This window comes from Pongo abelii, chromosome 16 (genome assembly GCF_028885655.2).
Source record: "Pongo abelii isolate AG06213 chromosome 16, NHGRI_mPonAbe1-v2.0_pri, whole genome shotgun sequence".
In the NCBI taxonomy this organism is placed as follows: Eukaryota; Metazoa; Chordata; class Mammalia; order Primates; family Hominidae; genus Pongo; species Pongo abelii.
The window spans coordinates 71,650,684-71,677,725 of NC_072001.2; the positions used below are offsets into that span (position 1 = coordinate 71,650,684).

The 27,042-nt window shown below is 47.6% G+C and overlaps 1 long non-coding RNA gene across 3 annotated transcripts; it reads right to left on the minus strand.

Moving 5' to 3' along the window:
- Positions 1-204: 204 nt before the first annotated feature.
- On the minus strand, positions 205-4,905 carry LOC129050144 (uncharacterized). 3 transcript variants are annotated; one of them, XR_010137178.1, is made up of 4 exons: positions 4,545-4,879; positions 3,875-4,152; positions 2,228-2,438; positions 205-434 (listed from the first exon to the last, which is right to left on the minus strand). It is a non-coding gene; the product is annotated as an uncharacterized LOC129050144 (long non-coding RNA). The 3 variants fall into 3 exon arrangements; XR_008513663.1 differs by lacking the exon at positions 205-434 and adding an exon at positions 513-998 and having other exon boundaries at positions 4,545-4,905; XR_008513662.2 differs by lacking the exon at positions 205-434 and having other exon boundaries at positions 513-2,438; positions 4,545-4,877.
- Positions 4,906-27,042: the final 22,137 nt, after the last annotated feature.

The window sequence follows — 27,042 nt, forward strand, 5'->3', positions numbered from 1 at the left end:
CTTACTGATTTAATTAAAATGTGTGCTTTTGGAAATCTGGGAATAAAGGAAGTGGGAGAGTCACAGGTAAAGTGTTAAATCCCAGATTACCAGGACAGGAGGTTAAGAGATTCTGTAAAAACAAGCAATTCAAGTAATAACATTATAAACACATACATATTTATTTTTAAAAACTTGGAAATCAAAACCAGAAGAAAGGGCTAAAAGAATTGAAAGTTGGTGCCATTAGGGACAGGAACCAAGGATCGGGCAGGAGATGACAGTTTTTCATGAATTTTTGTAAAAGAGAAGATATCAGCAAGGCATGGTGGCTTATAACTAGTCTCAGCTACTCAGGAGGCTGAAGTGGGAGGATCGATTAAGCCCAGGAGTTCGAGGTTCCAGTGAGCTATGATTACTCCACTGCACTCTAGCCACAGAGTGAGATCCCAGCTCTAAAACCAATTAAAATAGAAAAAAAAAATAGAAGAAAATATCCATGTATATCTTTACGTAGAAGTTTGGTACTCACTATTTGTTACAGCTATATTCTGATCATCTTGTGTTGTAAAACAAATTACAAAACATAGTGGCTTGAACCATTGCCTTTTAATTATATCTCATTGTTCTGTGGGCCAAGAAATTCAGGCAGAGTTCAAATCAGCAGTTCTGTGTTCGGCTTGAAGTTGGCAGAAGTTACTCAGTAGCAGTCAGCTGTGTGATGGGCTATCGGCAGGTCTAGGATGGTCTCATTCACATATGCGTCTGACACCTTGGCAGCGCGAGTTGGCAGACTGGGCTCAGTTTGGACTGTTGGTCTGAGCATCTACACATGCCCTTTCCAGGACTGGAGGTCTCGAGGACCTTCAATATAGGAAGGACTTCTATCATGGATCAGGGCTCCCAGAGACAGTGAGGGCCAGGTGAAATTCTCAAGGTTTCTTATGGCTTAGCCTCAGAAGCCCCAATCCATCACTTCCACCATGTTCTGCTCAAGCAGGTCCCTAAAGCCAGCTCAGCTTCAAGAAGAGAGGAATTTGACTCAGAGCCGTAGCAAATAATTGGTGGCATCTTTAATTTCCACATCTACCTTGCTCCTTCTAAGGATTTCAGGTAGTTTATACTATTTTTTAAGCAATAAAATAATTAAAAATGTTTTTACAATATTGGGAATTTAGAAAATGTGTTCTGGCCCCTGCATATCTTTTTGTCTGTTCTTATCTATGTCACTGATTAAGACCTGCTGTACAGTCATGAATAAAAGTGGCAGTGCAACCATGCTGGCCTCATTCTTGATTTCAGAGGGAAAGTGTTCCACACGATACTCCAAGTATCACGTCTGCGATAGGATTTTTGTAGGTACTCTTTTATCAGCTTAATAAAGTTTATTTCTGGCCGGGTGTGATGGCTCATGCCTATAATCTCAGCACATTGGGAGGCCAAGGTGGAAGGATTGCTTGAGACTAGGAGTTCAAGACCAGCCTGGACAACATAGTGAGACCCCCATCTCTAAAAAATTTCTTTAAATTAGCCAGGCATGGTGGCACACTCCTGTGGTCCCAGCTTCCAGGAAGGCTGAGGCAAGAGGATCACTTGAGCCCAGGAAATCAAGGCTACAGTGAGCTCTGATTTTATCAATGCACTCTAGCCTGGGCAACAGAGCAAGACTTTGAATAAAGAAAGAATGAAAGAAAGAGAGAGAGAAAGAAGAAAGGAGGAAAGAAAGAAAGAGAAGGAAGGGAGGAAGGAATGAAGGAAGGAAGGAAGGAAGGAAAGAAAGAAAGAAAGAAAGGAAAAGGAAGAAAGAGAGAAAGAAAGAGAGAGAGAGGAAGAAAGAGAGAGAGGAAGAAAGAGAGAGAGGAAGAAAGAGAGAGAGGGAGGAAGAAAGGAAGGAAAGAAGGAAGGAAGGGAAGGAAGGGAAGAAAGGAAGGAAGGAGAGAAAGAGAGAAAGAAGAAAGCTTATTTATATTCCTAGTTTGCATTCCTGAATTTGTAGCACTATTTTTGAAAATAGTGTGCTTATATGATATTTTGGTTAAATAAAAATTAAAAATGAAAGATGACTTTGGTAGCCATATGGAGGAAGAACACAAATGATGAGTTTAGAGGTGGGGAGGCTGGGGGAGACCAGGGGATGTCTAGGGGGAGGGCAGCAAGCCAGGGCCTGTGGAGGAGACTTTTTGGTGGGAGGGGTGCCAAGGCAGGGACTGAGTGAGGAGCTGCAGGTCTGAGTCCCCAGGAGACTCACATGTTGGGGGACTGAAGGGTCATATGAGGACAGCAACACCACAGGGCAGGAGAGGCAGGCATCCCAGGCTGGCCACGAATGAGATGTGGGGTGTGGAGGCTCAGTCCTGCCTTGGCTGCTGCTGCTGCGATGGCCGGGTGGGCCCCTCCAGTCATCTCTCTGACCATCACTCAGGCACCTTCATGACAGCTGGGGAAGGGGCCCAGGGTTTCTGTGGCAATAGGGCAAAAAATCCCAGAAGAGGAGAAAGAAAACCACGAAATCAAATCTGGCTCTGAAATAAAAATAGCCAGTAGTTGAGAATTTTAAGAAAGGAAAAACAAAAACAGTGTTGGTATATGAGTCACACTGACTTCTCCCAATTACCAGCTTTTAGGCTCCAAATAAAGCTTCCAACGGAGGAGCCTTGGAATGTCAGTGGTGGTGAGGACGCTGAGCTCCGACCCCTCCTGCCAACCTTGCGTTTGGCACTCTCCTATGGAAACAGTCATCCTTCCTGCCCAGAGCTGTACGCCTCCTCTGGCATATGGAGCCAGGAGAGCTGGCCCAAGCTACACCCCTCTTTGGGCCTCAGTTTCCCCCGTGGCAAAGCAAGGAGCCTGGACTGATTTTCATCTTTGACATGGCTATTGTGCTCAAATATGGCTGAGTGCTCAAAGAGCACTCAGTCAGGACTGAGGACAGGACAAATGGCAGGAATATTCCAGACTCTCGGTCAGTTTCAGGCCTGTGAACATCAGGTGAGTCCACCCTGCTGAGTGCAACTGTTGTGTAAAGTCACAAATGCCGCGTTCCATCATAGACACTGATCTCAGGACCCAAGTCCTGTGGGATCCCATTCCATAGAGCAATGCACAGAGACCCTGGTGCACAGCAGGCTCAGGAGTTGCCAACACTTACTGATGAGGGGCATGGGTATAGTGGCTGAGAGGCTCCTGGCAGCATGCAGCTGGACGGCCAGGGTTTGAATTCAGCCTCTAGCTCTTACCGGATGAGTGATATTGAGCAGGGTCCCACAGGAAATGGATGTTTGAGCAGAGTTTGCAGGAGGGGCTGTTTACAGAGGTATGTGCAGAACCTACAAAGCATGGGGCAGCCCCAGAAGGCTGTGCAACCTCTGGGACTGGAGGGGTCAGGAGCAAGGGCAAGGGGCATGTGAAGAAAGTGGCGGCAGCTAGAGCCCTGGGAGAGGGGCCGAGGGTGGGACCTGTGGCCAGGAGAAGAGGAAAGCAGCTCTGCTAAAACCAAGGCTGGCAGGAAGGAAGCTGGGCAAATACTCTGACCCCCTGTACTCCTACCAATGCCCCTGGCTGAGTCCAACTAGAAGCCAGAGGACAAGGCAGTGGGTAAAGTTGAGGGCAGAGATCAGCCCTCAGGTCACAGAGCAGGGAGGAGAAAGGTGGAGGGTGGGTCTGGAGGGCAAAGACCAGCACACGTGAACTTTCTGGGCCTCCGTTTCCTGATTTGTAAAATGGTGATGATAACAACACCCATGGCATAGTACTATTGCCAGAATCTCTCTCTCTCTCTCTTTCTAGCTCTAGCTCTCTGTCTATCCACTTATCTGTCTATCTATCCAGTACTTACAACAGTGCCTGGCACACAGGCATAATGTATAAACGTCTGCTATTTTACCTATGTTATTACCATGCTCCTGCTGGCATTTGTTCCCTTCCTCCAGGCACCCAAGTTTTCATCTTCCCTTTTACTCCGATGTGCTTCTGGTCAGCTGGCTCTTGGGAAGGGTCTATTAATCAGCTGCCACTAAGGTATACATAACCGATCATGGCTTCAGGAGCTACCTCTGCCTAGAAGCACTTGCATTTTACAGGAAATGCTGCATCTTCCTTAGGGCATGAAGTTCTGATGGTGGAACCTCAGGTCTTTTGCTGCTGTTGAAATTACAGGTGAGTGGTCTCCTCTTCCTGCATTGAATAATAATAACCAGTGGGAGGGATACTGGGGAATAGGCAGGCTTCTGTAGTGCAGAGAGTGGCCCCTGCCCAGGGACAGAGCCATGAGCCTCTGATAGGAAGAGGTGGTGAAGCCCCAGCCACTTGCCAACTTTGCCAACTTGCCAACTCTGGAGAAGCCAGCTCTGACCCTGAGCCTGGAAGAGGGGTCCTCTGCCCCTCAAAACGGGCAGAGCCCCTTCAGGGGCCCAGATAGGGAGGTGCTCAGAGAGGGGTAACACGGCCGCAGGTTCCCCAGAAGGCTGGTGATGAGTCTGGGATTTGAACCAGGAGGCCGGACCCCCAGGCCAGGGTCCTTCCTTCCCCTGCCCCCATCCCACCCTTCTCTGCTCTGGAGTACACACCCTTGAGTGGCCGGAGACATCCCTGGGCAGCTGTCTGACCTCACAGTTGGCCCTGGAGCAGCTCAGCCTTTCAGCCAGAGGGAAATATGGGTCCCAGAGAGTGACCCAGGCTGAGTGTGGATTGTTCGTGCTGCTGAAGCCCCTCCATCCTCGGTTCTGTCTGGCAGTTATGGCCTCTCTCCTTGGCCAGGTGGCTGTGGCCATGACTCTCTCCTCATTCCCATCTATGGAACTGCCCCTCAAGTGAGGTTTCAGTTGACCTCAGAATGGCCTTCTCTCCACCCCACAGCCTGAGAGTTCTCCAGGTCATTGGTCATATGCTCTGGGACACACATGTGAGCTGATTGTTTATGCAGTGTTTGCTCACAATAGCAACAAGCACCCCTTCTTCTGCAGCCCGTTGATGGCAAGATGCTGTCACACAGGAGGGGCTACAAAGTAGCTGGCAGCAGAAAGCATCCACAAAACAAGCTTAGGCTAGTGAAAGCATCTGGCAAACAAGCTCAGACTCAAGCAATCATCATAAAAAGAAAAGAAAAGAAAAGAAAAAAAAAAAAAAGCTCAGGCTCAAGCTCTTTCCTCTCAGCTCATGACTCATTTGCACACATAGGCCTTGCTCCATGGTGTCAGGGTCAGCTCGTCTTGGCCACATCTCAGCCTTGTGAGCCTTTGTGAACCCTGACATAGCATCACTTACAACCCAGGTGCCTCAGATTCCAAGGCTGAGAAGAGGAGGCTGTGGGACATCAAGGATCTTAGAAACACAATGAAATCTCAAGACATTAAAATTGAAAGTTTCTGAATTTTGCATGAATGTGCAGTTTTCTTGTGGCCTGAGCTTCCATCAGATTCTCAAAGTGCCCTTGTATTAGTCAGGGTAGACTAGGTAATGCTGTGATCACAAGCAATCCCAAATTCTGATAACAGAATCCCAAGTGACTGATAACAAGGGTGAATCTTCAGAGAGCCACTGGATGGAGTCTCTTTCCTGTCCCTGTTTTCCCCTAACATCCAGCTGCCCATCTATGTAAGAATAAACTAAGCAACAAAAGCCAAATGTAACCAAATTGTCATATTGGTTATCCCTTGTGTGACAGATACACAAAGAACCAGGTGTTTTATGAAGCATGATCTCATTTAACCTTGTGAGGCAGAGGAGGAAACTGAGGCTTGCAGAAGGGAAGTGACTTTCCCTAAGTCGCCTGGCTAGTTGTCTAGTCAGAGGCTGGGCTGAGATTTGAACCCAAGCCCCCCCAGTAGCTACACTGACTGAACACAACCACATGCGATGTTTCCAACCACATTGCTACTGGTTCTAGTACTTGTATTGTGCTTTTGAGTTTACATAGCATTTCCATTAGTTTGGCAAATATTTACGGAGCACCTCCTGTAATAGTCCGTTCTCACACTGCTGATAAAGACATACCTGAGACTGGGCAATTTGCAGAAGAAAGAGGTTTAATGGACTTAAAATTCCACATGGCTGGGGAAGCCTCACAATCATGGCAGAAGGCAAGGAGGAGCAAGTCACATCTTAACACAGATGGCAGCAGGCAAAGAGAGAGGTTGTGCAGAGAAACTCCCATTTTTAAAACCGTCAGATCTCATGAGACCCATTCACTATCACAAGAACAGCATGGGAAAGACCTGCCCCCATGATTCAATTCATCTCCTACCAGGTCCCTCCCACAACACATGGGAATTATGGGAGTTACAAGATGAGATTTGAGTGGGGACACGGAGCCAAACCGTATCACCTCCCATGTGCTGGTGCTGTTCTAGATGCTATAGGGTTCTAGGGGTGAATACAATTGACACAGGGCACATGGAAAGGCAGAGAATGGATTGGGGGTAGCAAAGAGAATTGTTGGACCAGTGACTGATGAGGAGTCAAAGCTTTAACGGGAAGGAATGGCACCTGCTGGGAGCTTCAGGCTCCATAGCATATTGACCAGAATCATTCATGCGCCTTCCACAGCAAACTAAGTCACTCTACCCCCACGGCAGGGGGAACTTGCCCGAAAGGAATCCTGGAGACGTCTCCACACCACTAAGCCTGGGCTGTTTTTTAAACTGTGGAATCACATTCATCATTTTGTCCCCAGTGGCATGGGATCTGGTTCAGAGAAGATGTTCCCCAAATGTTTATGGAATGAATGGATTAACATACAAATGAACTGATGGATGGTGACTGAGGCTGGGCAATGCCCTTTTACTCTATGGGCCTCAGTTTCCTCATCTGTCCACCAAGGTGAAGTCCAAGGGCCTCTTTCTCACTGACATCTGACGACTAACATGACAGCAGTGTGCCTGTGTGACTGGAAACCCTGCTGGTCATGTCTGCCCAAACAGAGCCTGTGTGTCAGTCTCCAAACCTGACTTCTGTATTGTCTGGGTAATTTTGCCCCAGAGACAGTTGTTCACACTGTGATTATGGGAATCGGTTCCAGCAGCATTGTTGTGGAGATGGTTAGGATTCTCTAGGGCCAGGGTAGCTGTGCTGAAGGACTCTGTGGCCAGGATTCATGGTTGGATGCAGACGGGTGTGACTCTAGGAGCACAGACAGGAAATGTTTTTTCCCCAAATACCTCTTCCGCTGCTGCCTGAAATTCCACCATTTGTGATTTATTCCACCGGGCTCAGCATTGCCCTTTCCTTTGGTAGGTCTTCTCTATAAATACTAAAAGCCTTCATGGAATGATGGAGCTTTTAAATAAAATTCAATTTTTTCTTAAACTTATTTTTTAGAGATGAGGTCTCATTTGGTCACCCAGGCTGGGGTGCAGTGGCACAATCAGAACTCTAACTCACTGCAGCCTCAACTTCCTGGGCTGCAGGGATCCTCCTACCTCAGCATTCCAGTAGCTGGGACTACAAGCTCACATCATCATGCAATTTTTTTTTAAGAGATGGGGTCTCGCTATATTGCCCAGGAAGTTCTCAAACTCCTGGCCTCGAGGAACCCTTCTGCCTCAACTTCCAAAAGTGCTGGGTTTACAGGTGTGAGTGACAGCACCCACCCAAATTCAATTTCTGATTGCCTTTTATGTGCCAGCCTCTGCACAGACGGGCTGAGGTAGAATCAAAAATAATAACTATGACAGTAATATAACTATACCATTTTTTCAATTAAAAAAATTTTAAATTGATACATAATATTTGTACATGTTTTGGGGGTACATGAGATAATTTGATACATTCATATAATGTGTAAAGATCAAATCAGGGTAATCGAGATATCCAACACCTTAAACATTTATCTTTTCTTTCTGCTGGGAACATTAGAATTATTATCTTCTAGCTGAAATGTATAATAAATTAATGTCAATTATAGTCACCCTACTTATCTATCAAACCCCAGGTCTCATTTCTTCTATCTAAGTGTATATTGGTACCCATTAATCAACTTCTCTCCATCTCCCCCCTCCTCCCTCCTCTTCCTGGCCTCTGGTAACCACAAATCTAACTCTCTACCTTCATGAGATCCAATTTTCAGCTCCCACATGAGTGAGAACATGCAATATTTATCTTCCAGTGCTTGGCTTATTTCACTGAACATAATGACCTACAGTTCCATCCATGTTACTGGCAGATGATAGGATCTCATTCTTTTCTATGGCTGAATACTATTCCTCTGTGCATGTGTACCATATTTTCTTTATCCATTCATCCACTGATGGGCATTTAGGTTGATTCTATAGCCACCGTTTGTTGAGAATTTAGTATGTAACACATTGGTTACATTAGCTCTTACCTCAACCCTTGGAGGTACGTATGTATCTTTGGCCACATTTTGCAGATGAGGAAATTGAGTCAGAGAGGCTGAGACACTTGCCCAATGTAACATAAGTGAATTTCTCCTGCTGCATATCCACTATGCTACAGCCACCTGGCTTATGAGGGTTTATGTCCAGTGGGGAGAAAGACCCGGCAGTAGAAGAGAATCCATGCTAAACAGAGGAATAAGCAGTGAGCCATGGGGCAGCCAGATGTAGATGATCAAAAGGCTGAGATTTTATTCCAGCTGGTTCTTGAAGGACAAGAAGGAATTTCGTATACTAAGAAGGAAAGAGGGAAGTCATGCCTGGGAAAGTTACAGGAGCCAAGCCCCACACAGGGCTGTCTGTATGTTGGCCTCAGGTTGGGTGAAGAATACAGTGAATGGAAGAAGAGGCATGAGTCATGTGGGCCAGGTCATGGAAGTCAATGGGGAAGCCACTAAGGTTGTAGCAGAGTGGAAACCCGTGAGTCTGCTTTGAAATACTCCCTCTCTTGAAAAACTGTCACAGGCTAGAGAGGGCTGGGCAGATATAATAACTAAACGTAATAGGCATCCTGGATGGGATCCTGGAACAGAAAAAGGACATTAGGAACAAAACTGATGGTACCCAAACAGGTATGGAGTTTAGCTAATAGTAATGTACCAGTGTTGATTCATTAGTTATGGCAAATGTATTTCGAGCATTTAACAATAGAGGAAACTGGGTGAAGGGTCTATGGGAACTCCCTGTATTACCTTTGCAAGTTTTCTATAAATCAAAAACTCTTCTTAAATACGTTTATTTAAATAAAAACATTTACTCCCTCTGCAGGCAGTGTGGAGGATGTAGTTGAGTGGGGAGGGTCAGGATGCAGACAGTGTGTGTGAAGGAGGCCACCACTATCCTACTGTGGCAAGGACCTGTGTCCTGTGGGGGCCAGAGGGGCTGGAGGGAAGGGGGCAGAAATGGGAAACACACTGACACTGGGGGAGGCAGAACTTGGCAACTCGTTGGATGTGAGGGCTGAGCTGGAGGCATGAGTCAAAGGTGACGTGACTCTCCTGTCCCGAGCCCAGTGACAGGCACAGAGCAGATCTCATAAAAGGAAGGATGGGATTGCCATAGACCAGCCTGGTCAGCTTGGGGAGAGAGGAAACATACCAAATCCAATACCACTCAGCACTCCCGTGTTCTGATTGTGATGTTGTTTATTGGGTAGCTAGATTCTTCACAATGGTGCCTCCCAAACTATTGGTGATCAAGAACCATGTTTTGTTTTTGTTTTTGTTTTTTGAGACGGAGTCTTGCTCTGTTGCCCAGTGTGGAGTGCAGTGGCGTGATCTCAGCTCAATGCAAACTCCGCCTCCCAGGTTCACGCCATTCTCCTGCCCCAGCCTCCCGAGGAGCTGGGACTACAGGTGCTCACCACCACGCTCGGCTAATTATTTTATTTTTTTTATTTTTAGTAGAGACGGGGTTTCACCGTGTTAGCTAGAATGGTCTCGATCTCCTGACCTCGTGGTCCGCCCTCCTCGGCCTCCCAAAGTGCTGGGATTACAGGCGTGAGCCACCACGCCCGGCCGTTTTTGTTTTTTAAATGTATTTCCAGTCCAGTGAAGAGCAATATTTTGGTCTACATCCTGTTCAATGAGACAAGTCCACGGAGGCTGTGCCTGGATGTCAGGCATTTTTAAAGTGCTATAGAAGTTTTTGAACCCTTACTCTCCATTTCTATTTTTATCTCACTGCAGACCAGTTAAAACATTGTTTATGGACCGGCACTAGTCCACTAAACCTCCAACTATCCGAGGGTTAGGGACTACGAATCTCAATTTACAAACGAGAAAACTGAGACTCAAAGAGGTTTAGAAACTATCCAAGGGCTCACAAAACTGGTAAGTTGCAGAGAGGAGGGATTTGTTCTGTGATCTGTCTGTCTCTAGAAGCAAAACTCCCATCTGCTGCCCGTGACTCGTCAGTGCTCAGGCAGTCCTGCTGCTGGCCTCTTGCCTCCTGCCCTGCAGGTTGTTTTCAAAGCTTCTCTTCACTCCTCTTCCCTGGAGGCTGAATCATGGGTTGCTTTGACTCAAGAAAAGGAGGATGTGGAGGGGAGTGTCTAAAAAAACCTTTGCCAGAGGTGACCTCATAACCATCTCCCCGGGGCTCAGTGGAGTGTGCAGAGAGCTCAGGCCAGTGGAGACCTCAACAGAGTGGCCAGGAGCACTGACCCTGACACTGGCATAATTCCCAGTCTCTGCCACTGACAGATTGGGAAGGGAGGGAGGTCACACAGGGAGGGAAGGTCCAAGGCTGGCCCCTTTGGTGAACTCAGGCAGCACTTAGCAGCAGCTACAAATAACAATGGAAAGGTTGGAGAACCCATCACATGCCAGACACAGAGCTAAGTGCGCAGATACTGATTTGTGTTTACTTTTGCTCTGTGGAAGAATCAGGAGGATGAAGTCTATTTGGTTTTTACTTTTCCCATCGAGTTATCTCCCACTCTGAGACTGAAGCTGGACTTTTGGGCTCCCTCTCTGCAGGGCCATGTGCAAAGATGAGAGGGAAGTGTGTTGGAAGCAATCTTCTTTTCAGGCTTCTGAGAAAGCCCAAGCTTACAGAGGACATGGTGCCAGAGAAAGGCACAGACAGTGCTTCTGGAAGGCGAGGTGGCCACGGAGAGTGGAAGATTCTCCAGCCCTCAGGAAAGGGGCTGAAAATCTGTGGGTGTATGACTTGGGGGACCCTCCTGGGGCAATGGCTATACTGGCTGCCTAGGGAGGCTTCCAGACTCTTCAAAGATGCATTCATTCATCAGAGAGTCACCAAAACTCCATTGTGTCTAGGTCCTGGGGACACAGTGATAAACAAGACAGACTTTCAGAAAATAACAACACATTTCTTGCACATTACATTTCACAGAGCCGGAAGCTATCCTCCAGCTCCTGGCTGGGATAGTTCCTCTTTGCTTGAATTCTCCCTTCCAGTCTCTGCTTGTTCGTCCTATTTCACAGCAGAGGGACACTCTGTTGCTCAAAACCTTGATATTCAGTGGCTCCATTTTGGCAAGGATAAAGTGCAGACTCTTTGTCAGAGCGCAGGAGGTCATTAGAATAGCATGAATGGTATCACCATCACTTGCACACACTCCTTGGGTGCATGTTTCCCCCTCACCCTCTAGGACCAGGCTCAGCTGCTGCCCTTCCAGCCTCATTTCCCAGCACATGCGTTCCCCTTGTGTTGTGCTCTGGCAGCACACACCACTCCTTACAGTTCACTTTCCAGTCTCTGCTCCCTTCCTCAGAATGCTTCCTCTGTTCCAACTGAGTTCTGGATTTTTCATTTCTCTGCATATTGAAATCTTACTAATCACCCAAGGCCTAGCTCACATATCACCTCCACTGGGAAGCCTTCTGATTTCCATAGTCATAAAGAACAATTACCTACTCTCCATTCCCAGCCAACCCGACTTACACATACTCATTATAACCTCCTCACTCCTAGCCAACACTTTGCATTTCTTCTGAAGAACACATTGCTGGTAGGCTACTCTCTGTTTGACCTTCACACTCTGTTCCTGCCCATGTAGAATCTGCTTATCAAGGCAGTGTATTAATCAGGGTTCTCCAGAGAAGCAGAACCAGAAGGATGGATGGATTGATTGACTATGAGGAATTGGCTCACACAATTATGGAAGCTGACAAGTCCCACAGTCTGCTGTCTGCAAGCTGGAGACTCAGGAAAGTCAGTGGTATATTTCAGTCCAAGTCCAACAGCCTGAGAACTGGGGGAGCCAATGGTATAAATCCCAGTCCAAGGGACACAGAAGATGAGATGAGATGTCCCAGGTCAACAGGCAGGCAGGAAACAAAAGGCAAATTCTTCTTCCTTTGTCTTTTTGTTCTCAGATTGGATGATTCAGACCCACATTGGTGAGTGTGCTCTACTTTACTGAGCCCACTGGTTCAAATGCTAACCTTATCTGGAAACACTCACAGAGGCACCCACAAATAACATTTAATCTGGCCATCCTTGGCGAGTCAAGTTGACACATAAAATTAACCATCATAGGCTGTTGTTCGCAAACCTGTTTATCTGAATTATTCTGTCATTGTTGATGACACATCTACAGAGGCTTAGCATGCAACCAGTTCAGAGGGAGCGGGGGACGGAAGGTTTCAAAAGAAGTGGCTCCAGGAAACAGGAACCTAAGCTTACATGGTGTATTTAACTCAATAGAGAAATGTTTATAGTTCTGGACAAAGTTAGGGGCTAAATTAACCATAAGTTCATAGAGAGTAAACAAATGAGAGGGAAAAGCAATTATTAGCTGAAAAAAACAAAAAGCAGTTCAAAAGAAAGAAAATATAATCATGGTACACTAGGTGGCTCAGCTGTGAACAATATTTATATAATCATAATCATGTCAATACTGAATAAGAGACAGATAAAAATTGTGATACAATCATATTGAAAGGATGGGAGTCTGGGAAGTGTGTGTCTGCTTGTGTACATGTGCATGTGTGTGTGCACACGTGTACATGTGTGTATGTTAGGATTAGGGGAGAAGTATAAGAGAGCTAAGCTATCATCTTTGACATTTATGGCTAATGTCAAAAAAAGAAAAGTCAAGAATCAATGCTGATAAGATGTCAGCATTCCCATGTTCATTACAGCATTATTCACAATAGCCAAGATAGAATGTAGGGGAGAAAATATAATTTCTTTTCTTTCCCTCATAGCTTCTTATCTCAGATGCTCTCCTATAAACAAAATTCAGATGAGCAAGAGAAAAACCAGCAAAAATGTATTGGTGTGTGCTGTACCCATCACAGGGGAGAGGAAATATTTCTCTCTCAAGGCAGTGGTTTAGGGGCCTTGCTTAAACAGTATTTTTTAAAACACTCATACATTCTATAGTGACAAGATAAAGAAGAGAGCAGCCTCAGGCTTCCACAAGGCAGCAAAATGTGGGAAGGTAAATTTATGGGAAGAGTAAAGTCTGCACCTAGATCTTCTGGCACTGCTGTCTCTGAGTTGATAAGCAAGCATTGGGAAGAAGCCCCTCATTAGGCAGGAAAAGGCAGGGAGGATGGCAGGAAGACCTGTTCCTATAAATCACCATTAGGCAAGCAGAGGAAGGGGCAGAGTGTCCCCCTGTGTTTTAATCTTCTTCAGCTCGACAATCGCCAGTGTTCCAGAAAGGAATATTTTTGTTTCCTTCAATGGAATCGACTTGTATCCATCAATGATGAATAAATGAAGAAAACATGGTGTATATGCACAATGGAATACTATTCAGCCATGAAAAGGAAAGAAATCCTGATATTTGCAACAATATGAATGAATCTGGGGGGACATTATGTTAAGAGAAACCACTCATGCACAGAAAGATATGATCTCACTTATACATGAAATCTAAAAAAGTCAAACTCATAGAAACAGATTGAAATTATGGTTAACAAGGGCTGGGGGTTGAGGAGATCCGGGTCATGTTGGTCAAAGAACACAAAATTTCAATTAGACAGGAGAAATAAATTCAAGAGGTTTGTTGTACATCATGGTGACTATAACTAATAACAGCATATTGTATACTTGAAAAGGGCTGAGAGTGGATTTTTAAGTGTTCTCACCACAAAAATGAGCATGTGAGATAATGCATATATTTAACAGCTTGATTTAGCCATTCCACAATGTATACACATACAAAATGTCATGTTGTATACTATAAATATACATAATTTTTACTTGTCAATTAAAAAATTAATGAAAGGAAAACAGGAAAAATCAAGGGTCAGAATTATAAGCTTGTTATATAGAAATATGCAGTGAAATACTCCAAAAGGTGTTAAAAATGATTGCCTATTGGGGATGGGGAGGGGGGGATACAGAGACAGCTGTTTTTATTGCAAATTTTATGGTACTATTTGACTGATTTATTTATTTATTTATTTATTTGAGGTGAAGTATCACTCTGTTGCCCAGGCTGGAGTGCACTGGTATGATCTCAGCTCACTACAACCTCTGCCTCCTGGGTTCAAACAATTCTCTTGCCTCTGCCACCTGAGTAGCTGGAACTACAAGCATGCACCACCACGTCCAGCTATTTTTAATAGAGATGGGGTTTCACCATTTTAGCCAGGCTGGTCTTGAACTCCTGACCTCAGGTGATCTTCCTGCCTCGGCTTCCCAAAGTGCTGGGATTACAGGCGTGAGCCACTGCACCAGGCCCTGTTTGGCTTTTTAAAACTAAGCACATTCATTGCTTTAATTAAAATCAAAATTAAAATTAAAAATGTAAAAGTAGGTAAAAGACAAGTTAACTGCTGTCTCTCCCAAACGGCAGACCCTGAGGTCTGTGCCCAGCTGCTACTGGGGCCATTCATTCCCTAGGGAAGGGGATGTGGGGAATCTGCTCCAACACAGCTGCTGTGTCTGGTGGTGTTTTATTTTTTGTGGCTCCGAAGCACAGGGTAAACTAGCTCCTCATTAAATGACATGCTTCATGTTAGGTGTCAGCATGGGGGAAGGCATTAGGTAGAAGGATGTTTGGGAAACACTTGCAGGCTGGGGTTAAGGTGTTTGTTTTTCCTCTGAGACCCAGACACTTCTGGTAACTATTGTTCCCAAGTGTGGTTTTTTTGAAAATTCATTCTTTGCAAATTCCACAGGCAGCCCAGACTGATTCGTCCGTCTAGGAATTTGAGGGGCCAAGAGCAGAAATAACATTTTATAGGAGAAGGGGGATCAAAGCCAACAGGCTCTTTGCAGAATCCACCCAGGTCTTGCACTTTCAGGATCACACCTCATTAACGGCAGCAGAGCCTCACCAGGTTGATTTTTAATCAGCTGCCCTTCAGTGAGCTCTGGCTCTTTGTCAACGTTTTCCAGGCAAACTCTTTGTCCTGGAGCTAGGATAAGTCCTGATGACTCCAAAGCAGGACCCAAATCCCACCATACCAGGGGTCTTGTGCCTTGTCTGCCAACATAGATGGCTCTTCTTTCTTGATGTCCTTTCCCCCTTCAAGCAATTGCTTAGATTTCTCTAAAGCTTTACAATTCATAAAGCACCTCATTCGACCTGTGTAATATCAACATGGGATGGGCAAGAATTATTGTTTCCATTTTACGGGTGGGGAAACTGAGGCTCAGAGAGGTTAAGGGACTTGCCCACTATCACACAGCTAGAAAGGGCAGAGTTGGGAATTGAACTCTGGTTTCCCAAGGCCTCAGCCAATACTCTTTTCTCAACACTAGACACCTGAAGGTACCAGTCCTCAACCCTGAATGCAGTGGCCCATGCGTGTTCACACGGCATAGCACCTGAGCCAGCTCACCTGCCTGCTTTCCTTAGGTTATCCTTCAGTGGAGCCAACTTTCCAGGCCTTTCAAGCTCCCGCCCCTTCCCCAATCTTGACCTCTTTTCTAGAGCCTGGTTTTCAGCTCTGTCAGTTGGACAGAGCCTGAAGCTAACTCACTCCAAACTGTGCATGAATGCCACTCAGGCCCTCCCAGCTCAGAGTAGACAGAACCCTGGATTTGATGTTAGTTACAGATCCCAGCTCTGCAACTCAAGAGCTGTGACCTTGGGCAAAATCCTAAGGCGGTCTGGGCCTCCATGTCCTCTTTTTTGAAATGAGGGCAGTAATTCCCATCTCAATATGATCTTTATAGATCAGATAACTAAATTATTTGTCAACTGTACAAAGGAAAGAGAATATTAATATCAGCAGTAATAATACCTGCCTTACACCCCATGCCTTTCCTTTTTTTTTTTTTTTTTTTTGAGACGGAGTCTCTATCGCCCAGGCTGGAGTGCAGTGGCGTGATCTTGGCTCACTGCAACGTCAGTCTTCCAGGTTCAAGCGATTCTCCTGCCTCAGCCTTCCAAGTAGCTGGGATTACAGGCACCCACCACCACACCCAGCTAATTTTTGTATTTTTAGTAGAGACGGGGTTTTGCCATGTTGTCCAGGCTGGTCTCGAACTCCTGACCTCAAGTGATCTGTCTGCCTCAGCCTCCCAAAGTGCTGGGATTACAGGCGTGAGCCACTGCGCCAGGCCACCCCATGCCTTTCTTACGAAGGGTGTGTCATTCTCTGCACTTCACAGGTGGGGACACTCAGAGATAATATTTGACTTGTCCAAGGCTATACAGTGAGTTGATGGGAGATTCAGGTCTAGATCTTAGCTCTGTTTGTTCCAAGTTTAATGTTTGTCTGTTAAATGGTCCATTAACATTCACCAGAAATCAAATATTTGCCTTCCTGAGGCCAGGTGCAGTGGTTCACACTTGTAATCTCAACACTTTGGTAGGCTAAGGCAGGCAGATCACTTGAGCCAAGGAGTTCAAGACCAGCCTGGGCAACATGGTGAAATCCTGTCACTACAAAAAGTACAAAAAGTTAGCCAGGCATGGTGGTGCGCACCTGTAGTACCAGCTATTTGGGAAGCTGAGGCAGAAAGAGTGCTTGAGCCCAGGTGGTTGAGGCTGCAGAGAGCTGTGATCGCACCACTGCACTCCAGCCTGGGCAACAGAGAGAGACCAAATTTGCCTCCCCATGTAAATATCCATCGTGTACCTGGATCAGTCAGTCCCTATTGCTCAGCCTTCTTGAAAGCCTTTTAATACTTTCATTAAAAATTTCTATTTCTTAGGATGCTTTTGGCTGCAAGTAATATATATCTAAAACATGAGGGAAATATGTGACATCACACACAAGCAGTATAGTCCCAAGGGTTAGTGAATTCAGGGCTCAGTGGCCCCATGAGCAAGTGGCAGGATGCATGCAGCAATTCCAAGGGATTCATGCAAGCAGGATGAGTTCAGAGATGAAGCGGGGTGTTTCCTGTCGTGTGTCTCTTTATATTTATGAGGAAGCTTTTCCAGGAGCTAGTCCCCTTCCCCTTATGACTCATTGGCTAGAGCTGCATCATGTCCCCAGATTAAACCCATCGCTGGCAAAGGGGAAGGAATGACCAAGACTGGCTTAGACTAATCAGTGTCCTCTCTAGGGTGGGAGCTGAGCATCACCTTTCCCTTCCAAGGGAAAGAGAGGCTGATTGCAGGTAATAAACTAGTGGGTAGATGAGGGAGATAAAAAGTTCCCAGCAGGCCCAGATCAAAGAGTAGGTGAGGAAAGTCTCTGGCCCAGAACCTCAGGGGAGAAGCCTCTTGTGAGGCTGTACCCCAGGACCTACCATGGCTGCACCTAGAAGAGTGGGTGGGCCAAGGTCCTAGAGCTGCCCTTTCTGCCTTCTCCTCTGCCTCTTCCCCCCATACTCCCTTCCATTCCTTCCCACTCCCTTCTCACCTCTATCTTTCTAGCCTCCTGCCTCCTGGTTCTCAGCCCCTCGGCTTCTCCTTTCCTCTGTCTCCTTCAATTTTCTGTATCCTCCCTTCCTTGCTTGTTTCCACTCCTTTCTTATTCACTTCTCAGCATCCTGCCAGATTTTTAAACTGTTCAAAAAGCTTCTCCAAACCTCTTCTCCTTCCTGAGTCTGCCAGATCCTCCCAGGCTCTGCCTCCTTCACCCAGTCCCCTGCCCCAAACCCACCTCTGCTCTTTCCTGGCATTGGATGCCTACTTGGAGGAGGAGCCTTCTGGAGACACCAACCCTGGACCCTGAGTTGTGAGTCTGACTGTGGAAATCCTTGGCCCCCAGAGCAGGCCCATGCAGGGTTTGCAGGATAAATTTGGGAACGAAAAGATTTTCTGGAGCCCCTCAAATCATACAGTGCAGGAGGAGGTAAGGACAGCTTGGGGGCATGCTGTGGTGAGAACCAGGGGTACTACAGGTCACCCATCTTCCCCATGCCTTTGGATTCCTGGGCAGCCCACAGGGACATGAGATGAGTCTCTGAGCCAAAGGACCTGCCATGGCTCCTAGTAATGGAGGTGGACGCAGCTGGAAATTCTCCCCATCCCCTCCCATGCTGGCCTGAAGGGGTTTCAGAAGAAGGCCACAGCGAGGGCCTGAGAGCTCAGCAGTTCATCGGCCTCATCTGCTTCCTCCGTGGAAGCATCTGGGCCAGAGAGGAGAGGGATGCCCAGGCACACATGGTGAGGGCCTGGAGCTCTCCTCCCTGCTCCCAGCAGGCTGGCCTGCTGCTGTGATGCCATGGGTCCCTATCCTGGACGGCAGCTGCTCCTGACTTGAAATTGCCATTCTCTGAGGGCTTCCCAAATTTCTGAAACCTGGGAGTGGCATCAGGGCCTAATCAGCTCTTGGGAAGGAGGAATGACTTCATCAGAATTCTTTCCAGTTTCTAGTCTTCACTGTATTTTTAAGGGCAAAATGCCATCACCCAGACCCTTTCCAGAGGTCCAAATAGCTTTCAAACAGGACAGAAAGGGACTTCTGCTCTCCAGGAAAATGCTCTATCCCAAGTCATAAACAGCCCGAGTAACTCTACCCCAGCGTGGCCAAACTGTAAATGCTGGCTTTGTTCAGGGAAGGGGCCTGGTGGAGGGATCAAGTCTGAGTGGAGTGATTGCTTTCCCTCCTGGGCGCTGCATGGCGGGGGATGCCAGTGATCCTGTGCCAAGCAGCGCAGCCCACCCAGGTGGCAGTGGACGGGCCTCTGAAGCCCATGGGCCCTGAGTTCCCAGGATGGGGTTGGTGGTAAGCCTGGCCCAGGCTGAAGGGCTTCATCATAAACACCCTGTTCTGCTACCAGGTAGCCCACTCCTCTGAGTAAACACTTCTAAGATCCTGGGGGGGGTCTCTGCTGGACATTCAGAGTTCCTCCCTTATTCCCTCCATCTCTCTCTCCTCCCTCCTCTTATCCCAGCACTGGCCCTCCTCTGACCACATGCCAAGATCTAACACCCCCATCGGCCTTACTTACCTCTTTGCTTGTGCTTCCAATGTCTCCACCTCATCTACCTCCATGGTTCTATCAAAGTCCAAGTCAAAAGTTGCCTCTTCCTTGAAGCCCTTCCAGATCTCTGCCCAGAATTGAGCAACCTCCTTCTTTGTCTCTGATGACCTATTTGATAGGTTTACCAGAAAAAATCATGGTCTGCCTTGCTTTAGAGTTCACCCTACATGTCTGTCATCCCACCCATGTATCTCTGGGTCTGTCTCTCCTTCCTGTGCTCTCACCTGTGCCACCTGTTAGAACAGGGCACTCAGCCCCCTTGGTGAAGACTCACTCCCTTTCAAGTTTTGCAACACTTCGTACTAACAGCTAGCATTTACTGAGCACTTACTATGTCCCTGGCCAGAGTCTAAGTATTTTATGGGCATTTATTCATGTACCCTCATAATAACCCTATGAAGTGGTACCGAAGTTACCCCCATTTTACCCATGAGGAAGCTAAGGCACAGAGACATTGAGTAACCAGCTCAGAGCCAACCAGTAGCAAAGCTTGGATTTAACTCTGGGGAGCCCGTGCCCTTTCACCTCTGCTCCCTGTCTCAGAGTGGCTGTGGACATGGGTTCTGACTGCCGGGGTTGGAATCAGGGCTGTACCTTCCCTAACTCTGTAACTTTGATAGGGTTACTTAACTCTCTGAGCTCAAGTTTCCTTGTGTGAGACAGAGGTAATAAGAGTACATCCCCACATCACAGCATCGGCACAAGAACTCAGTGAAACAGTGTGGCAGAAGGCTTCGCACAGCTCTTGGCAGATAGAAAGGGCACCGTGCTTTCTATTCCTGCCGTGACACTCAGCTTCAGAACGGTCTCAGCCAGCAGCTTGCAGCCCAGGCATTGAGAGCTGATCCCAGGCAAGTGCCCGGCAGGGTCTCACATTGCAAGCTCTCAGGTAAGGGCCACCCCTGTCCAGGACACTGGCATGGGGTGGGGGAAATGTCCAGGTAGCACAGCCACCCAGCACCTCCTGGCCTCACTCATCCCAGCACTGCAGAAACAACCTGCCCTCATTATCCCAAAGCCATAAGGACAGGATCCCAACACTAGAAAACAAACCCCAAACACTCAACATGCAGCAATAGGGTTGCCTCAGAGGCCCAGAGTGAGAAGATTCCTTTATGTCTTTTATGAAAGGAATCAGCTGCCATCCGCAGGCTAACTATCATTTCTCAAGCTCTCTCCTGAGGTCGGAGAATTGTACTGTCATTTCTAACTGCCTCAAAAGATGTGTGCGGGCAGACAAGGCCCAGAGGAAAGACCAAGAGTAAAAAGAGTCATCATGTTAGGCTGGAGGCACAGTGGGGTGTGTGTGCTTCTAGAACATCATTTAATGGTGGTGTTAGATCCCCTCACCCACCCCCTGCCTTTAAAAAACACTGAGAGTAAGTTATATTGTTTCAGGCACATGTGCTGTGTTTGCCCGTGTGGTACCCGTTCACCCAGGTTACAAGATTCTCAGGTTCTGATGCCAGACCTGGCTCCCAGGTGAAGCCTGTGATCCAATCCTAGCCCTTTAAAGCATCAGGGGCCGTGGGCTGTAGAGGTGACTGGTAGGTGAGCATGTGACCCCAGGAGCCCAGCGAGACTGACTTCTGAGACCTTCCTTTACGCAGCGGGGTACTGTAGGCCTTGAGCGGCTGGTGGCCACCGCATGGAGAGGCCTGGCAGAGACTGAAGCCACACCAAAGGCTGATGAGGGGTGGCGAGGGAAGTGGACACTGGGGGTATTGTTTGAGCCTCTGGATACAGCCTTCCTTGAAGACAGCTCTCGACCTGGATTTTCCTCCCTCTGGAGATCAAGGACATGGGTTGCGGAGCCAGCTTGCCTTGGCCAACTCCTGCTGTACTACTTGCCAGCAGTGAGATCTGAGATGAGCCCACCCTCTACCTCCTCTTTCTCGTCTGTGAAATGGAAGTAAGAACGCCTGCCTCTAGGCTGTTGTGAAGATTAAGTGAGCTCATGTACCTAAAGCAAACGCAAGCACTAAGCATGTTGGTCTTCCTCAATATCTATTATCAACTTTGAGCTGGGCTCCTTCCACTCACGACTGAAAGGGTCTTTACTGCTGCCACACAGTGCCACGGTTGGAAACATCTTCTCAGACCAGCATGGAGGAAGTCTGGGCAACTGGCCCTGCCATGAACAGGCCTATCCACAGGGCCAGATCCTGTGGCTATCGGTCCCATCTTTGCTTGGCCACAGTGCTGCAGACTCCTTCACTCATAACACGGGCTGGTTCTAGGTCCTCTAGGATCCCCCCTCTCACCAGGCAAGGACTGGAACTAGCTTCCCTGCTGAGCTCAGGGGCCTGGTGAGCCTGGACAGAGATGAGTCCACTGACTAGGCCATGGCTTCTTTCTTCCCTGCCCCATTGGTCTCACTTGGAAGACGGCCACTGACTCACTGCCCTGGCCAACCCTGCAGTGCCCTGTGCAACGAACACCTGCCTCATGGCAGACTCACCCCTGCAGTGGACTCTAGCAATGCATGTCCAGCCTGCCCTGAACAGCTGGACCTTCCAGAACATACAAAAACCTGACACCCTCCTATCAAAGGAAATCTCAGAGGGGCCAAAACCAAGAGCATAGCACAGTCAGTTATAGTAGCAGCTGCGATGTATTGAGCATGGGACAAGGAGGGGTTCCTTAACCATGGAGTGGTGACTCAAAGCTAGACCCTGGCCAGGAAAGCGCCCCACACACTCAGCCAGGGCCCTACATCTGCAGGGGCTGCTGCCACTGCATGGGAACAAAGCCAGAGCTGGGGCTTCTTCTCTCCAGTCACACCACCAGCCCAGGAAGTAAACTCTCTCCTTCCTCCCCTCCTCCCCTTCTCCCCTGTCTAGCAGCTGAGTATGCGCTCCCTGACAAGCCTGAATCCCCGTGTTAACTCTTTATTGCTGCATAAAAATCACTCCAAAACTCAGCAGCCTAAAACAGCGAATGTTTATTGTCTCCCACAGTTTCTGAGAGACAGCAATCTGGGGGTGGCTCAGCTGGTGGCTCTGCCCCGAGCCTCTCATGAGGTCAAGCTCTCTGTGGGGCTGCAGTTCCTCCCAGGGCTTGTTGGCTGTTGGGGGAGCTCCTCCAGTCTCACCTTCTGTCGGCAGGAGGCTTCAGTCCAGCCTGCTCCACTGGGCTACTCAAGACATGGCAGCTGGCTTCCACCAAAGTGAGCGGTGACTGAGAGAGGGAGAGATATATCGAGCAGGAAGCTGTACTGTCTCATATAACTGAATCTTGGAAGCCTTCCACCTCCATGTCTGCCATCTTCTGTTGTTCACACAGAACAACCCTGGCACTGAGCGGGAGGAGACCACAGCAGCTGTGGCTACCAGAAGGCAGGCCACTGGGGCCATCTTGGAGGATAGCTATTGCAGGGACCCAGAGGGGTTGGGGTCAAAAAAGGGGGCAGGGGAAGGTTATGATTCAGAGAAGTTAGAACTGTGAATGGTAATGTCATATTTCCATTAGACTGGATACTCGCCCAAGAAACTTAGATGGTCATAGCCCGACTGCAGAGCTCCTTGAACTGTACAGGGACAGGGTGAAGAGGGCGCTTCTTCTCTGAGCAGGTGGAGGGTGGGGGTGTTTGGGGATTAGAAAAACAGAATCTGTAGATCTTAGAGTAATGTGGACTTGCACTGGAGAGTCCTTGGTGGAGATGGCCACGTCCAGCTCCACCAAGCTGGGCTGTGTCTATTTACTCGTACAGTGACCCACTCAGAGTGCACCCATAGGAGGGTCTAGGGAATAAGATAGGTCTCCTTACAGAATGGGGTAGCTTTTAAGCAGAGCCTTGAAGGAAGGAAGGATTTGGTCAGAGAGAGGCAATGAGGACGTAAGAGTGAAAGGAACTGTGGAAACAAAGGCTCAGAGAAATACACAGCCAGTGGCTTTCAGGACACTGCCCACCATCTTTGCTGCTATGCAGGCTCCAGTTCCCATCTGACCTACTGCCTTCATGCACCTTTCCTCTTCATTTTGCTCCACTGAATTTTATGTTTCTGTAAATTGCCAGCAGGGATTTTTCTTTGTCTTTGCCAGGTAGATGTTAACATTCACTCTGAGCTCTGGAGCCAGTCCAGGCCATGGAGGCTGCACCCAACCCTAATCTAGTTCACCTTCCTTGAACAGCAGCTCACCACCCCTCCTGTTCATCCTCAGCTGCCCACATCCGGCCTGGTTCGGCAGGAAACTCCATCCTCAGAGAAGAAGCAGGAGTAGGCTGCTGCAGAGCCAGCCAGCAAATTCTTGAAGCATGAACAGGTTAGTTTTCATCAAAATATTTGAAAGTTCTGGACAGCCAGATACCTCTCTTTGTGATAATGATATTTACAGGCCCTAAGACCTGTCTTTCAGCTCCTGTGTGCACTGGCTCTCTGCTTTCCAACGCCCACGCCCACACCGTCACCTCAGAGTTCCTGAATCCCCAAGCCAGGCTCTCTGAGGCCTTTTCCACCCTTCTAGAGGTCTCAGGGCCTGATCCAATTCCTGTAAACTAGGCATCCAGCCAGGAGGCACCAGGGGGCCCTGGGCTCAGTCCCCAAGCACATGCAGCCCAGCCTCAGCCCTGATTCTCCAGGTGTGGCCAGCATCCCCATTTACACTCTGACTCCCATGACAGGGCATCTACTGCTTCTCCTCTTGCCAGGCTGCTCAGCAAGTTCTGCCCCTTGGAGCCAGTGATGCTTAATTTTATGTGTCAACTTGACTGGGCCATGGGATGCCCAAATGTTTCAGTCTCTTTTCTGTTGCTATAACAGAAAACCTGTGTGAAAGGAAACTCATTAAGCCAAAGGGAAAAGTTAAGCTGGGAACTGGGTCACGCAAACCTGCCTCCCCCTTTTCTGGTTCCTAAATAAGATGGCTACAAGATGAAAAGCTACATGCCTCCCCCGTAGTTTGCCCACAAGGAAATTCCTAGTAAGCTTCAAGATCTTTATCCTAAAGTTTTTCTGTTAAAATTTCACTATGGCAATGAAAATTGATAGCTTACCTTTACAGGTGCAGTCACCCCTGCTCCACCCACCAGAAACAAATGCATATGTTCTCCTGCCCTATTTTGTCCATGTTATCTTATGTAAAAATGCAGATTCCCTGCATTTTTCCTCTGCCCAATTTGTCTATGTTATCTTCAGTAAAAAAAAAAAAAAAAAAAAACAAAAAAAAAAAACAAGCAGAATCACTGAGCCAGACAAAGGCATGAATGACTATTTTTCCCTACCTGCTCTGACATGAAAATTGTGTACTTCTCAATACTCTGCCCTTTCCCCTTTAAATTTGGAGCCCTCAAAATCATCTTCGGAGAAAGGCGTAGACCTGTCTCATGGGCACGTGTCCTTCACTTTGGCAAATAAACCTCCTAAAATGATTGAAACTTGTCTTGTCATTTTTTCTCAACTGACACCTGAATATATAAGAAAAGAAGTTCTGGAGGCTGGAAGGTCCAAGAGCACGGCACAGGCATCTGGTGAGGGCCTTCCTGCTGCATCATAACATGGCAGAGGGCATCACATGGCAAGAGGTCAAGTGCCAGGGAGCCAGAGAGAGCTCACTTTGATAAGAAAGCCACTCCCAATAACAAACCCACTCCTGTGACAGCAACATTAATCCATTCACAAGGTAGAGCTCCCATTAACCCATTAATTCATTCATGAGAGCAGAGGGATTAAATTTCCAACATATGAACTTTTGGGGGACACATACAAACCATAGCACCAGATACCTGGTTAGACGTTATTTGGGGGTGTGTCTGTAAGGGTGTTTCTGGAAGAGATTAGCATTTGAATTGTTGGGCTGAGTAAAGCAGATGGCCCTCCTCAATGTCTACATTGTTCAACCTGTTGAGGGCTTGAGTGGAACAAAAAGGTGGAGAGAAGTTGAATTATCTCTCTCTGCCTGCCTGTTCAAGCTGAGACTTGGAGCTGAGCCACTGGGCTGGAACCTACACCATTGGCCCTCCTGGTTTTCAGGCCTTCTGATTTGGACTGGAATTAACAGCACCAGCTTGCAAATAGCAGATTATGGGACTCTGCAGCCTTCATAATGGTGTGAGCCATAATGGTGTGAGATATATATCTCCTATTGGTTGTTTCTCTGAAGAACCCTGACTACTACAGTGCCCCTAAAAAAGGTAAGAAGATAGAAGCTAAGAGGCCGGGCGCGGTGGTTCATGCCGCATTTTGGGAGGACAAGGCGGGCGGATCACGAGGTCAGGAGATCGAGATCATCCTGGCTAACATGGTAAAACCCCGTCTCTACTAAAAATACAAAAAAATTAGCCAGGCATGGTGGCAGGAGCCTGTAGTCCCAGCTGCTCCAGAGGCTGAGGCAGGAGAATGGCGTGAACCCGGGAGGCGGAGCTTGCAGTGAGCAGAGATCACACCACTGCACTCCAGCCTGGGTGACAGAGCAAGACTCCGTCTCAAAAAAAAAAAAAAAAAAAAAGAGAAAAGGAAAGAAAATAGAAGCTAAGAGATCAGAGTTTAGTTCTACCCTTGACTTGGGACCAAGTTCTAACAAGTTATCTCACCTTCTGGCCCTCAGGGCTCCCTGTGTATAACTCCTTCCCTTCCACCTCCCAAGATTGCTGAGAAAATGAGTTGATGAGATTATGACTGACTGTGTCAGTCATTGCTGCATCAACTATTTTCAGGAGTTAGCACTTCTTTGGTTAGAGGTTCCCCCATGATACTGGTATTTATACAAAATTCAGATCAGGCTGCCCCCTCAATACATCCCACCAAGCAGTTTGAAAGGAGTGATGCTTCCAGATCAAGAGGAATAACCAATTGCTACTTAGAGTTATCTTCGTTGACATTTACAGTGATGAAAGACGTCCAAATCCCCTCATGTGAACCGTTTGAGAAAGCTGGTGTGGGGCCAGGCTGCCTTCTCCCTTGTTGTAAATTTCACTTTCATTCCCCACAGGTGACAGCAGTGAGAGTAACTCACGATTTCTAAACGAGAACCAGGTAAAAGTGATTTGTTTTTCCTTATTTTTCTCTCCCACCTCCTTGTGCCAAGCCCACCTCTGCAGCTGGTGAGGAGTCTCTCCAATGAGGGGTCAGATAACTGTTCCGGGGTGCTGGGGTACATCATTTCCCCTTTCCGCTGAATAGTGAGCTCGTGCACTGGGATAACAGAAGCTGCACAGGGCTCCCGTGCACAGCAGCCTGGTAAGGCCTGCAGCATTGGCAGCAGCCTCCAAGTGAGTTTGCAGGTGGGTCGGCTTGGGAATGACCACACAGCATTTGCCTTTGTATCCTCTGCTCCTAGCTGGCTGCCAGTCAAGACTGGTTTGAAGTCAAAGGAGTTGGGCTCTGTGACCACTACTGTCCACCTCTTGCAAACCAAGGCTTTGTAGTCTTAAGTGGCTCTGATCTGACAGATTCGCTGGGTCTAGGGCCATGAGATCCAGGCAGGTCACTAAAGCAAAAAGAAGCAGGTAGAGTAGGTACAGAGAACCATTCCCTCATTGTGTCAGCATGGATTTGTTAAAAAATAATTTGTATATGCTATGTGCAAGGCCCTGGGGAGGTAATCGTGAGTGTGACTATTGCACCCCTGCTCTCACAAAGCTTACATTCTGGAGGGGGAGGTCAGCAGGTGGACCAGCAATTGCAGTAGTGTGTGACAAGTGCGGTTGTCTATGGGAGCCCATGGAAAGGGGCACTGCTATGGATCGAATTGTGCCCTCCCTCGCAAAATATGTTGAAGTCCTAACCCCTGGTACCAGTGAATGTGACCTTATTTGGAAATAGGGTCTTTGCAGAAATAATCAAATTAAGATGAGGTCCTTAGGGTGGATCCTAATCCAGTATGATGGGTTCCCTTAAACAAGAGGAGAAGA